Source organism: Plectropomus leopardus, chromosome 12 (genome assembly GCF_026936395.1).
Source record: "Plectropomus leopardus strain MGB_pleo_1.0 chromosome 12, ASM2693639v1, whole genome shotgun sequence".
Taxonomy (NCBI): Eukaryota; Metazoa; Chordata; class Actinopteri; order Perciformes; family Serranidae; genus Plectropomus; species Plectropomus leopardus.
Window position 1 is genome coordinate 14,338,306 of NC_142187.1, and position 14,399 is coordinate 14,352,704.

Genomic DNA, 14,399 nt, shown 5'->3' on the forward strand with positions numbered 1-14,399 from the left:
CTTAAGTGGGCCGTCTCAGTTAATCAGCTGTCTCAGGTATAAATACACAGAGAACCAAGAACAAGAATAAGACACAGCTGGGGTAGATGGGTACTGGCAATGGGAGGGAAACACAGTAATGGAGAGTATGGTACGTAGTGTGAGCAAACAAGACTAATAGAAGACACGTGTGCAAGGAAGACTCTGGGAAGGACTAACGAGACAGATACAAAGCAAGACATGACACATGAGGAGATTGACTTTCAAAGTAAAATTCAGTTTATTTATTTTTGACATCATATTTGAACTGCTCATTGACTTATGCAACCTGTGGTCCTATTTTGACTGACCCTGACTTGACCCTATTATGTACCAAATTGTTCTCCAACTGTTTTCATCAATCTGAAATTAATTAATTAACTAACTTTACACCCCTGCAATCTTAAAACAGACAAAACTTGTGTGTTATTATGTTTAACATAGCTGGAGACGAGTTCACAGAATGTTTAGTGGACAAATCTGCTACATATGCAAAATGCATATGCAAATCAAGGACAGAGGAACATTTACTCAATTATATCAGATTTCTTCAGGGAGTAGCCTTGAGGATAGGATAAACAACATGGACAGATATTATCATCTGAATGAATAAGAGCTGAATATATTTTAAAAACCTAAGAGATTTGGGATTTGGGACTTAAGAGAAAGCATTCAGGGCTGGAGCCGTAGAAGGCACTGCATTGAAGAAGGAAATAACGAGAATAACAGGTGAACTACCTTCAAAAGTAACATATTTTCTCTTTAAATAATTGCTGTGTAGTGAATCTAGTTTATACTAGTGTGAGGAGTGGTTTATATGGATTTCGAAAAGTAACAGATAATTATTTGGAAAAATTAAGTTTTAAATATATAAATTGTAAAGTAGGGCTGCCCCTTGAAAGTCAGAGGCTTGTATCATCAATCGAAGACCCTCAGATGACTGAGATTGCTTCAAGTTGAGCAGTTGTTTTCTTCTGTACAGTGTACTGTACTTCTGGGAATGTTTTGGTCCCCAGATTTTGCTGTGGAGTGAGTGCTCTGGAAATTGGTATAGCTGTAGGTGGGGGAATGAGCGAATAGCTGTTTTACATTTACTTCAGTCGCAGTCTCTTAAAGGTCCGTAAAATCATGAGGAATGATTTGTGAACTCATCCTTTAACTGTTTTGATAATGAGCTTTGAGTGTTGTAAAGAGTACAAGAGATATGACAGGAAAAAAAGTATGCTTTTAATTTCCTTTTTGTGGTTAAAAAAAAAAGGAACATGGTGTGTGTTCCTTTAAAAAATCTGAAAATCTGTTAAAAAAAAAAAAAAGATTGAGTGCGTAAAGAATTACCTGATCTGCCTCAGCCTATAACCTCTGGTCAGGTCAAGCCACAGGTTTTCATCTACATCACATGCGGTATTGGCTCTGTCCGGGTAGCACATGTGCAGCCAGGAGAAGGATTTCCTGCTCATATGTCACATACCTTCGCCTGCCCAGAAAGCCCTTATGTTCTTGAACAATAACAAAGTGAAAGAAACAGATTTGTCATTTTAGGCATGTTTATAGCTTTGTGGTGTAAGACAGCAGCGTGAAAAACAAGAAGTGAAAAACATGGCTGCTCCTCTGCTCCTGTTGAAACACACTATCCTGAGGAGCATTAGGGCAAATCATCACATGTGAGGTGGCAGGGTCGCGGAGGAGCCCACAGCGGCTCACAGTGTGCCGTTTCTTCCATGCCAGCACCGCTTTGTTAACAGTGTCACATGAGAACAGATATCAGGAGGATTTGTCAGGATAATTTATCTTAATTGTTTACAGCTTTTCTCGGGCGCCTGCAGAGCCGGCATGAAGGAATTGTGTCCCAGTCTGCACTTGGAATGTTTGTATCTGTTTTATTCTCATGGAAACACGCTCCCTCGTAACTGACTTGCAAATTTATTTGCTTGTGGAGTTGTGGAGTCAAAAAATTGTGAACTCTCTTGTGAACCTCTTGTGAAAGCAAAAGGTGTGGGTCATGTGCAGGTCCTGCGGGCTCTTTACAATGTTCTTTTTGTGCATATTCATTGGCTGCAATTACAGTCCCTTAAAAGCTCAACAGCTCCGCCTCTCTTCTCCAAGAACTGCGCATTTAAGCTTAAAGCCAAACACCAACTAATCCATTAATCTATAATATTTTCATGGTTTATTGGATACTTCTGAATTTTATTATAGGAGTAAGAAATTGTGTGCCGCTTTCCAATGAGATAATTGCATCCTGGTCATATTAAGCCCCTTTTTAAAGAAAATACCTACACACTTTTAAAACTGCTACCTCTTCAAAAAGAGAAGAAGAATGAAGAGGATTTTTTTTATTTAGTTACTGGCATCTTTTAATGAAGTAATTTATTTATACACGGCAGCTGGATACTTAGACGCTGGCATTTTTACAGCAGCCAATGCAGCCTTAACAAATGTGACATTTAAGAGCACTCTCTCAGTGTTTCTAATTACATCTTTAACATACATTTACAAGTGTGTGTGTGTGTGTGTGTGTGTGTGTGTGTTGACTGTTTAATGAGTCAATCTATTAAAAAGGATACTGAAGATGGTCTCTTTCTCTTCTGCCCCCCCCCCCAATCCCAGAGTCCATTATGGATGGAGACAGTCAGAGAGGCTGCTGGGGTGAGTCCTGTGTTACTTTTAGGTGCAGCTGTTGAATTAATTGTGGAGAAATACTCTAACATACACAGACTGTAAAACAGCTTTCTGACTTTTACTGTTTTTTCAGGGCTGCTTTTACAGACTTCAGACTGTTTATTGATTTTAGATCAGATGAGTGTGGAAATTAATGTGGCTGTGAGCGCGAAAGCATCACAGTAGGTCCAGAAACAGGATAGACTGTTTAAGGAACAGTGTAAATACTGTAGATAGACAAATTATTTTAGTGTGTTCAAAGAACTTTATCGCAGGTGTTTACAGTGTACTCAGTGGTGGGAGAATTTTACTGAGTATAAGTAGTAATACTACAGTGTATACTGTAGTGTACTCTGTTAAAATAAAACTCCAAAAGTATTATGTTCAAGTGATCGTTTTTCAGTTAAGTTTGGTTTGAATTAGTTATTTAATTCCACAAAAAGGGGGTTATCCACCTCGAAGGAGCTGTGTGTGCCAATCTTCAATGCCATCTTCAATGACTCTGTTCGCGATTGGTTGGACGGGTTTTTTGGCCAGAACTTCATGACCGAAGAGCTCAGTGCTGTGCAGACTCTGGTTTCGAATGATGCTACCAGCTCAAGATGGCAGTGGCCCTATCTCTGATATTTTGGCTTCACTTCAGTATAGTGGGGGTAATTGAGGATGTGTCATCCATCTTTATGCACAATCTATGGTCTAATCTGTGTAATGGCAGCAACATAAAGTTTTCTTATTGGCAGGGAGTCGGGATTGTCCCGAGAGCTGGGGATTACACTTGCTGAAAACGACTTGCTACAGCTACTGACTGAAGGTCTGTGCCTTGCAAAGCCATTTGAGATGATACACTGTGATTCAGTGATTTAGCTGGTGAACATTAGCTATATGAACTTGAATTTGCTGCAGCTGTGAGTCTTTGGCTGCAGTTAGCAGATGGATAAACTATTAGCAACGTTTTGTCTTTCTCTTTTAAATATTTCCCCAGCAATGACATATTTTTTATTTAGTTTATTGCAGGACTCTATTTTCAACTTTTTTTGATGAGTCAGTCTTCCTTTTTTTGGGTTGCTGTGCAGTGTAGGGAGTTGTTGCAAATGTTGGAATAGCAACTTTCCCAGCAGGATTCTCCACAACTGAATCAGGTTTTCACCATCTGAAGGGACATGCACCCACATCTGCATTAGTAGAACAGCCGATAGGAATGCCCTCTTTCTGAAACGAGCTGTGATTGGTCAAATTCTCCTGTCACAGGCTAGATTTTTTAAAGTCTGAAAACAGAGCCAAGAGAAGGAGCAGATGTCTAGTGTTCTTTTTCCACTTAAATAACAAGGAAGCCAAAATAAAACTACCTATCCCAGCTTTAAACTACTAAAAGTAAAACTACTCATTATTCAGAATGGCCCATTCCACAATGATGTACAACATTTAATTGGATTCTAATTATTAATCTGTAAATCAGTTTAATGATGCAGCTGGTAAAAGTGGAGCTAATTGTGGTATGAATTTCCCCCCAGAGGATCAGTAAAGTCTTATCTTAACCTGTAATAATACATCATATTTAATTGCATTATTAATCTTAAGTAACGAAAGTTATCAAATAAATGTATTTAAGTAAAAAGTACAATGTTTCTATCTAATTAAAGTAGAGTCTAAGTCTATAGCAGAAAATGGAAAAACTTAAGGAAAGTATAAGTACCTCAAAATTGTCCTTTCATGCAGTACTTGAGTAAATAGTTTTAAATAGTTTTACATCCCACCACTGTTGATACTTGATGCTTTTAATTGTAAATATGAGCAGAGATCCTCAACATCAACACCAAATTATAACAGCAGCAGTCTACTTTAGATCTGAAACAATTAGTCCATTAGTGAGGGAATATTACTCTGCAACAATTTAGATAATCGCTTCATGATTTAACCAAAGAGGCCCCCTGAAGATGTCACCTTTGGTTTTAGGAAACTGTCATTTTTCCTTGTGTTTTATAGACTAAACTAGTGACTGAAAATTCATATTGAAAATAATCTCCAGTACAACAATCACAGCAGAGTGAAGTGAGAAGCATGAGCCCACTGGCAGTGTCTGGATGACTGTTACATATTCTGAGAATTTTTGGCAGCATATAACAAGCTGCATAAACTGTCAGCTGTTTTCAAGTGTTACATCAGTTTATATGGAGGTCATCTTCAAAAAGGCATAAAGAACAGATAAGTGCTTCAGGCTCAGAGTACAGCGAATAGAGATAAGTATGATATGGTACATTCTGTATAAAGTCTGTCTTTCTTAAAAGAGGGACATCAGGAAATGAGGACATGTTTTGAGATGTGCTGTTGATCCTCGCTAAGGCGAGACAATTTTATTTGTATAGCATGTTTCGTACACCAGGATGATTCAATGTGCTTGACAGGGTAATAAAATGCAGCAGAGATAAGAGATTTACAATTTTAAGAAAAGTGTAAAGTAGAGAAAGTGATACAACAGAAGCACATTTTTAGAAGTGAGCTTGTGCAGTCAAGAGAAACTAAAAATAAAATCACTGAATTCATAATAGACTACAGTAAATACCCCCATATTTAGCTGCACACGTAAATTAAATGAGAAACAATTAATGGGTAGGGTATGCAATTTGAAAGAGAAACATGTTTAGCTTTCACTTTAAAGTGGTCAGAGTTTAGTTTAATATCATCTTGTTCCAGGTCTGTTGAATGACGACAAAATGCTGCTTCACCGTGATTTGTTCTAACTCTAGGGGCAACCAGTAGACCAGCCCCAGATGTCTTTAGGGACTGTACTTTTTTCCTTTCTTTTTTTTTTTTTTTTTTTTTAAATCTTGGCCGTCTCCGAAGCTACAAATATTTTTTTCTTTCCCTCCTTCCACCATAACTAATCACGGTTATTTTTTTTTTTACTCCCAACAAATGTAGCTAGTATGAGAGCCAATGCAATGAGCAAACAACATGGAAGTAAGAGTTATCAAAAAATAAACAGCTTATTTCATAAGCAAAATGCAAGTCCTCCTAAAAAATGATGCGTCGAAAAGAGTGTCAAAAATTTTAAACATTTACGCTTCTGGCCATGAAAAGTGGTTTAATTTTAGTTGGTCTTAAAAGAAAAAAAATCCCTTTCAAACATGCCAGAGGAATTTGGGGTTCAGAGGGTATTTGAAATAAATACAAATTACAACCATTTAGAACTGTATGCCCCTCCCCTAAGATAAAATAAAAAACAGTCCCTCCCGAATGTTTAAAAAGTTATTTGACATGCCTCCCCTGTTTTGCACCACCACTCGCCCCACATAAATAACAAACAGTCCCTTAGGGTTCCTACAGGTTTATATGACACAAGCATATCAGAGAGATATTTGGGCCCAGCCTTTGTGTGACTTGTGTTAATATTTAAGGGTGGTCAATAACACAAACAGTTGTGGTTTATTTTTTACCACGGATGTTATCTTTATACTTTACCCTCTCCTTGAAGGGCAAGTTTTTCCCGTAAGCGTGAGAAAATTCAATGACCCTTGGACAAACCACTCAGAACTTAATTGGAACCCATTTCACAAACGATACTTCTTGTAATCAAGCTGAAAACAACACCGCTGTCTTGGTTTCTGAAAAGCAACAAATATTAAACGGAGTGTCATGCTGGTAGACTGCAGGACTGACACTGTGCAACACTGCTGGAGTTATAAACTCATGACAGGCTTGTGGTTGTGTCATTAAGCAGGCAGATTTCAATGAAGACAAAACAGAAAACACTGCATGACAGTGAACAGGGAGATTTCAGGATGACCTAACATAACCCCAGAGCCATGCAGGCTGTATACTGAAGCTAAAGTAGCTGCAGCGCGGCATGCTGGTGGTGCGGTTTAGCCGTCTGTCCTCCTCAACAGCTCAAAACGATGTAATCCATAATTATGTTTATCCCCTCTTTTGCAGAGGCTGTTAGACTTCCTGTCACTGCTGCTGACTGTAAGGAAAGGGCAGCAGTGACACTCTGTCGTACTACTACCTCTCCAAACTTGGGTAGAGGCTTTTTTTAGATTGGACCACAGTTTACAGAAGAGTACGTAGCAGGGGTGCCAGTGATACTGGCTCACTTCAACCACTGAGAGAATATGCACATTAGGAAATTCTTCAGAAAGGTCTGTCAGGGATCACACATAAAATAGACTCGACAACACAGTTAAAGGGACAGTTCACCCCAAAATCCAAAATAAATATCCTTCATAGTCTGTAGTGCTATTAAACATTGTAGATTGTTTCGGTGTGAGTTGCTGAGTGTTGGAGATATCTTCCATAGAGATGTCTGGCTTCTGTCCAGTATAATTGAACTAGATGTCACGCGGTTTGTGGAGCTCAAGGTCCCAAAAAATATATATTTGAAAACTCAACAGTAATGTCTGTTTCCAGAAATCATGACCTAGTGTTATTTGTGAAGAGGTGGGTGTGCCCATTTTCATACTTGTTTTCTGTGTTCTTTTTTTTTTATTGTGTTTTTGTGTGTGTGTGTGTGTGTGTGCGTGTGCCTCTCCTGGTGTCACCCTCCCTCTCTCGTCACCATGCAGAGTGATTGAGCACACCTATGCTCAATCTGCTGATTATGAGAATGCAGTATATAAGGGCTGAAGAAGCCCCGTGTCTGGGTCCTGATTTCTGGAGAGTGACATTGCTGCTGACTTTTTCAAATGCAGTTTTTTGAAACTTTGAGCACCACAAGCTGAGCGCCATTTAGTTCCATTATACTGGAGAGAAGACAGTCATCTCTGCTGCCGACTGATAAAAAACACTAAAGGCAGGAGGAAAATATGATTTGAGGTTGAACTGTCCTTTTAAGCATGCTAGTTTTGTTCTGCTCTTACGAATACTCCCAGCTGTGGTGAAACAACATCACAGCAGCAGGGAATACACAGAAGCATGATAAACAACACGCGGACAGCATAGCAAATAATCCCCCTTTGTATAATAAACACAAAATAAAGACTCTCCATTGAGGATGTATAAACAAATCCAGGGGACAGTCCGGGTGGGAGAAGCAGCAGTGAAATACAAGTCAGCATTATTGAGTTTACAATGTGAGTATGAAGGCCTTTAAGAAAATGTGACGGGGCAATACGCCTGCTGCATCGTAAGACTCAAAGTGTCCTGTCAGAACAAATTTATGGGTTAGACATTTCGGGAAAATCAACTACTATTTGATCCTGTGAAATTCTTATACAACTGTCTCTTTAGTTTTGGCTACTATATTGTTTTATTTCCCTTATTTGCTCTGCCATATAGTGAAGGTTCAGTTTTAGGCTCCTCTTCCAACATTACAAAAGTTCAGTGCGTTAGCTCCATCCTGCACGCACCACAGCCATCACAGTAACATGACAGCTTTGTTTACAAGCTCCCCTCCTGTGGGATAAAGCACTGGAGGCTCTATTTTGAGCCTGTGGCTGACTTTATACAAAATGAAACAAAATCTGACATTTTAACTCTGTCACCTATCTGGTCTTTTGTCAGCTAAACATGGATTACAACACACAACACAACTCAGTCAGTTGTAGTCTGAAAACTTGCCCCGAGGCCAGAATAAAATGATGTTTGTATGTGCAAACCGCAGATAAACTATGTCTTATTTATAACATAGTTCAGATTGCATGTGTATGAGCTGGATTTTTTATCAGTGGGAAGAGGAGTTGCAGGATGATGTGACACCTGGCGGTTCTCATGCACTGTTCTTATGCATAATACAAAAAGTAGTGCACTACAATTTGTATATAAGACACATTGACATGAGCCAATAATTTGTGTATAACCCGCATACCCATGTACAACCTACCTTCGAGAAGGCTGCAGTCACAACAACCAATGACCAATGATCTGAGAGGATTTAAGAAAACAATAGTATAAGTCTGCAAGTCCACATTAGGATGCAGGTTAGGGTGGTGGATAAGTCAAACAAACACAGGACGTTCCCCCTGGAGACCAGTGTTTGTGTCCTGTGACAACTTATTATTTTAAGGTAAACCATCACCATGTTTCTTTTCCTACAACTAACCTACGTAACTTTACGTTAAGTACGTAACATGACCATGCCATTCATGGGGCGCTTATTCATTACATCATACAAATATGTGCTTAAGATATCATAAGAACTATTGTTTAAGGATCCGTTGTGTGACACCGAGGGGAGACAGTGGCCAAGCAGCAGATAGCAGCAGACCCCTCACAGCTGGCAACAGATGTATAACAGAGTATATTTCAGAGAGACGTTGGTATCCTCTGATGGACAGATGTTAAATTTTGGTTGTTATTTATTTTGTACTCACTAAACTTTTTGTTTAGACTTAATCATTTATTAATACATTTCAGCATTTGAAAACCTGTGACAGAACTTGTGTAACTGTAGTTTTATGCCAAAAAAAATCAGATTTAGTCTAACAAAATATTAGAATCATCCTAGAAAAACCCAACATGGTAATATTTGTGTATTATGTACCCCCTTTGTAGGCTACATTATAATCATTTATACAGGGCTCCTGCAGCTTAAGGGAAGTCAGATTTGAGACTTTTTTAAATGCCATTTGGAATGAAATTTAAGACCAATTTTACAATAACCAATATTGGAAGAATTTTAAATAATTTATACTAAAAGACTTGTTTTGCCAATTATTTTGATAATATACAATTTAACATTAGACAAAAAGATTAATAAAATCCTACTTTTCATGTCCTCACATTTTAAAGGCTTCTGAAAGATTGATTTGACATTTTAATACCAGTTAAGGCTTTATTTTTAGATTAATTAATTAAATGTTTCTTAAGAATTTCAATTAAACCTTGACCTTGGACAAAGAACAAACAACCCTGTTCTAAAAAAAAAGTTCATACTGGCTTTTGTTTTGAGATATTCCTTGAACTGTTTCATCATCAACAAGAGTTGTTTTTTTTTTTAGTTTTGTTTTTTTGCAGCTGTGCGTTGCTCCCGGTTTATCATGTGCATTGCATTGTGGGTTGATCTAAATCTAGTGGATAGTCTTCATTCTCAAAATCTGCTGAGAATAAGTATGTTTGGAGTTTTGACTTTCTGGCACTAGGAGGCGCTCATGCTCCACAACTAAATAATCCTCCACTTACAGCATGAGGACTTCAATACTGAAGCATACAGCAGGTTGCATCATGATGTAAAATTCCCTGTGTCCTCATGCCTGATAAAATCCCCAAACCAAATTCAGTTTGTGTGTAACGACCCGGCTTCTCCCTGTGCTACCTCTGTGTCACCACCCGTCGCAGGATGAGGAGGAGAAGAGGGCTCGGAGGGGGAAGACAGTCACATGTGCTCATCATCATCGCAGCTACCTTTAAATTTGGCTGTGGAGTCATTTCTGCTACATGCATGCTGCGGCAGCCTGCAATCCTCCCAAGGGTTTGGTCCGGCTAATCCGCTCAAACATGAAATAAACCTTTCTCAAGGCGTTTGACTCACGCACACACACACGCACACGCACACGCACACGTGGCACACGGCATCACCCCGACCTCATTATGAAAAGGTTTCACAGAGCCTTCGACCCAGAGATTGACTCCTCTGCTTTTTCTCACAGATGAGGCCCACGAGGTCATGCTCTGTGGGCCTCCAGGTGAAAGTAATGTCTGTTTGATGCACAGCAGACATTAGGAGGAAGAAATCTTAAAGGTGTACTATGCAGGAATTGTCAGTTATTGTTTGTACACACAATGTTCACGCTTGGCCCCTCCTCCCTGCATTGCCGGTATGTAGCCTACGCTGCACACTACTGTTGCAGGAACTTTACATAGAAAAGCCGATATTTCATCAAGCTAACTAAGCTAACCACCAAAAGCAAAAAACAAGGCAAATTCTGTGTCTCATCTCCATCCTCTCCTTTAGTGCTTGCCTGTGAATGTGATAGTCATACCCAGATTTCCCCCTAATTTTCGAACAAGCATTGTTTGTGTGGCATTTCTCCTTGCTATACTTAAGTTTTTTCTGCACTTCAATGTTTGCTGCTACAACCTAATCGCATAGGAGTAGATCTCCGTAGATTAATATCTGGAGCATGTGCATTTGTAGAGGACTTTTAATGTGATGAAATTAAAGACATTTTCACCATAAACTGATGCATAACACTCCAGCAAAATGCAGGAAATTTAGAGTTTGATGCTTAGAATTTCCTGGTGGACAACCCCAAACTCTTCCCAACGATAAAATGAAACCTGCTCCCTTGCCTGATCGCTCTCTTTTTTCAAAGTCCTCATCTTACCTGCGCGCTATTTATTGCTGGGTGCTACATGCCCATTAACGTCAACCACTGCAAAATAATTTTTAAAAATAATTAAATACAGAAGAGCAGAGCCTCTGCAGATAAATGCACAACCACATACTTAGTTAGACGTAAGTGATGATTGATTACTTTTGTGTGACTTTTTCCTGCCAGTTTCCTCGTACAAAGCCCATGTTATGTTCGACTGAGCCCATGTGTGAATAGAGCAGGTAATTGTCTGGAGAATTCACATCAAATGAATGGGTGTGTTGATGGAGTTTCTATTGCTCACACAATGTCAGAAGAAAACAAACATCTCAGGATAAAATAAAGTGTCATTTACTAGAAGCTGGCAATAAAAATGTCTAACTGGGGAGATGAAAAGATTGTTTAACTTCTGTTGATAAGAGCCAAAGCCAAAAATGACAAATTCTAGGAATAGAAAGACACTGTTGTTTGGTGACTAAATTACAAGCAATCTATGTGACCGCATTGTAAAATGAATCACCTTTGCCTAAACCAAGCATTTAGATTTAATAATAAAATAAAAATAAAAGTAAAATAAATACATGAATATAGGTAACAGGGTACATTTTATAGAGTTGTATTGCTACTTTTACCACAGTAAATACTCCTATCACTGAGGTTAAGCATCCTGAGCCATGTATTAAATATGAGCGCCATTAATACAACTTAAAACATATTATTATTTAGGGTTACTGGTTGTTGTACTGGTTGTATTCAGCCTCAGGGGAACACATAAGCTCCCTCTGCAGAAATCTGCTCAGCCTGTGTGATCATCGAGTGCCTGAGTAGAACCTGAAGTGGAGGATGCTGCTGCCTGACTCAAAATCATTTTTACAGGTTGTGCAGGGCGAGGAAACACTTTGTAAGAGTGTAGACCTTTAGCTGGAACGACTGCCAAACCAAGCTGGGACACACCGGAGTGCCAGACAGTTTTTTTTTCCCATACTCCCAATAAGAAGTGTAAGAAGCAAAGCAGTCGGACACCAATTACTCCACCTGTGGGGGGTGGGGGTAGGGGAGTGGAGGGGCTGCTAGATAGTGCAGCAGACACCGCTTCCCCGGCCATTTGTTGAGGATTATCACATATGATGAAGAGGTCAAAAGCCCTCAGGTGCTCTAGATGCTGAACATTAGTATGTGTTAATAATAGATGTAGAAAACGCTCTGGATGCCACGACTCTCAGCATCTGTATGCATGAGACTCAGAGATGCAGCATTACCGGAAAATGAATTATACGATGGAACTCATGAGCACAATTGCATTCATTGAGTAAACAGAGCGATCTAACACACCTGTAATGACCACAGGGTACTTCAATCTGACCCGCTGTGGTTTCTCCATTTAAAGGAGCAGTGTGTACGATTCACAGGAATTTTGTGACATCTGGCAGGGAGGATTGTAGATTGCAACCAGCTGAAACTTCTCCCATGTGCCAAGCATGAACACTCGGTGCAAATTCCTTTGGTGTTCATTGTTCAGGAGGTTTTTATTGGGAGCCACATTCTCCGCAGAGGTCTCTTCCTCTCCAAAACAAACAGACCAGATGATTTAAACTGGCGAAAACACTGAGTAAAGCTGTTTCACATTACAAATGTTTCTCTGACGCTGTTCGGCTTGTCACAGGCAGACCGCTAGTGTAATGGTTAATGTGTGCTCACCTTGTATCTCATAACTTAAGATCCAGATGGAGATTTTTACCACGAGCCGAATCATCCGCAGAGGTGTCCGTCTTTCCAAAACAAATGTACCAGATGATTTGAAGCAGTAAAAATACTGAATGAAGCAGTTTCACTGTAAAAATCAGCATTTTTCTGACACTGCTTGTCGCAGAGGGTCTACTAACTCTGGTGGCTGACGCAAAAACAAACAGCTCTATCTAGAGCAAGATTTTGCTTTATCTGTTCTGGGTAACTGTAGAAACAAGGCAGTGCAATGTGGGAGACTGCATGGACAAGGACCTGCTTCCTATGTAGACATAAACAGCTCATTTAACTGTAGTCTCATCTCCACAGTGGTGTGTCAGTGCTAGAGAAATGACTAGAATCACACATTATCTTCCTTCTATGAGAGATGAAAAAATGCTCTGACTTTTTTGTATTTCTTTAAACCAATCACACTCAACTTGTGGCACCAAGCGCAGAATGCAGCAACAGTGATTTTGCAAAATATTGTTGAGGAGGAACTTGTTTGCAGTCATGAAGAAAATGCCACAAAAATCAGTAACAGATGTATGTCAGCTGTGTGAATGAACTCTTACTGATTAAAAAGACAAACATAATTTTATTTATTCTGTGCCCCGGTGTTGTAGACAGATTATACTTTGGCTCTGGAGGAGCTCACTGGACCCATTAAAACCCCAATCAATTTATGAGCTGTACGTGGCATTATCACGATGTCGCAGAAGCTGAGGTTGAATGGATCGGTACAGTGGTAAAGACAGTAACTGCTGCATGCCCTTTCCAGGATCAAAAGATGTGGCAAATCGATTCCAAGTGAGAGTCCTGTGAGACAGAGTCTGGACTTTTCCAAGGTGCGCTCACAAGTTTAAATCATTTAGATTCAAAGCATTTTTAACATTGGAAGTTATTGTTTCCACACAGATAGCAGAAGGAAGGGAGAATGCCGGCCAAAATCAGCGACCTAAGCCACAGTCTGTATCCAGTGAGTCAGACTAATTCTTAGTAAAACACAAAGATTCTCATTTTCAGGCGATTATACACTAAAGAAAACATACTTGTATATTATATTCCACTTCTGCCATTATACCCCCCCACCTACACACTGGACCTTTAAAGCTCAGAGGAGGCCAGCAGTTTGTTAACAACCAGCGTTGAGCTCATAGTTAAAACCACAAATATGTTTACAAGACAGGAGCAGCGGCGGAAACAGCAGGCGCGCTGTCTCTCACTCTCCGTCCTCTGTTATCTAATTTGTCTCACTCGCGTTTGATCGTGTCCCTGCTCCATCTCAGCTGATGAAAAACAATCGTCTGTATTCATTTTCTGCCTCCACTCTTCCCTCTTCCTCTCCGATGCCTTCCTGGGGGAGCCCGGTTGGCTGCGCTCTAGGCTGGTGAGGGATGTGAACACAGGAAAAATTAGCAAGCACGCCAAAGCCAGTAATTGTTAAATTGCAGTAAATAGACCCCATGTGACCCAGGCGAATAAACTCAGAAATCAACAAAAGCCTACCCAGACCCAGTTTATCTAAATTCCAATAGTATGCTCAGTAATGGAAAAACACTGTAGAAATGCCATTTCAAATAGACCTCGATGTAATCCCCAGCCCACTGGGGTCCATTTAATCAATGCTACAGACATGAGCATAGTGGAGGAACAGTCTGCAAATGGAAGTGGAGTTCTGAGTCAGCTCACAGGAGATTAAAAAGTAGAGGTGGATGAATAATGGAGGAGGAGAATGGTGGGAAAATTGCCGAA